The sequence below is a fragment of the Anas platyrhynchos genome, chromosome 13 (genome assembly GCF_047663525.1).
Source record: "Anas platyrhynchos isolate ZD024472 breed Pekin duck chromosome 13, IASCAAS_PekinDuck_T2T, whole genome shotgun sequence".
NCBI lineage: Eukaryota > Metazoa > Chordata > Aves > Anseriformes > Anatidae > Anas > Anas platyrhynchos.
The window spans coordinates 12808641-12809718 of record NC_092599.1 but is presented as its reverse complement, the minus strand read 5'-3'; positions in this window follow the sequence as shown (position 1 = coordinate 12809718).

Sequence of the window (1078 nt, the reverse complement as noted above, 5' to 3'; positions counted from 1 at the left end):
GCCTGCTGCCCTGCCACTTTTTGGGGGCTGCCGGAGGCCCCACGTTTGCCCTTGTATCAGGAAGTGATATGAGGTCACCCCGGAGGCTCCTCTTCTCCTGACTGCACATCCCCGGCTCTCTCAGCCTTTCTTCACAGGAGAGCTGATCCAGCCTCTGATCAGCTTTGTGGCCCTCCTCTGGACCCGCTCTAACAGCCCCACATCCTTCTCGTGCTGGGGGCCCCAGGCCTGGACGCAGCACTGCAGGTGGGGCCTCAGGAGGACAGAGCAGAGGGGGACAATCACCTCCCTCCCCTGCTGGCCGCTCCTTGTGACACCGATAATAAAGATATTGAACAGCACCAACCCCCTACTGACGTGTAGCTGAGAGCTGCCCCTGTGAATACAGAAGTGGGCAGGCCAGGCCCTCAGGAGCACCCACTGAGCTCTTTGTGGGCCTGTCTGTGCTGGGAGAAAAGCCTTCTTCATCACCTCGTTCACCACAGCAAAAGACGTGCCCCCAAAATACGTGTCTGCAGGGCAGCAGGGATATGAGAGAGGTGTGGATCTGGCGGCATTAATAATGCTATTATTACTATTATTATTCCTGCCTCAATGCCCAGGCAAGGGCTGCTCCTGCTCAGGTGGCCCAACCAGCATCCAGCAGCACAAATGACCACCAGCAGTGACACAAGGACAATGGCATGGCTGGAAAGCCTTGTGGGGACTCTGCCCCGTGGTGCTTGTGCCTCGGGGCAGCAGCTCAGGACCAGCTGTGCTGGCCAGGTAGGCACCTGCTGGTGGGGTGCCTTGGAGGGGGCTGCATTAGGGCTGCACCAAGCATCTCCTCCCCACCAGAGGGACTACCTCCGGGCCTAGGAAATGCGTTGGGTTTTCATCATGCGGGATTCAAGGGGCTGGTTTTAGCCCAGTTCCCTGAAGGCGTGAGGTTGGTGAGCTTGTGAGGCTGGTTCCCTCCTTCAGCGCTGAACCTGCTGGTTATCGTCGCCCACAGCACGCAGCTGGAGGCTGGGCAGGCAGCCAAGGCCCCCAGAGCTTTATGAGCAATGAGAGCTCCATGCTGCACGCTCAGCGAGGG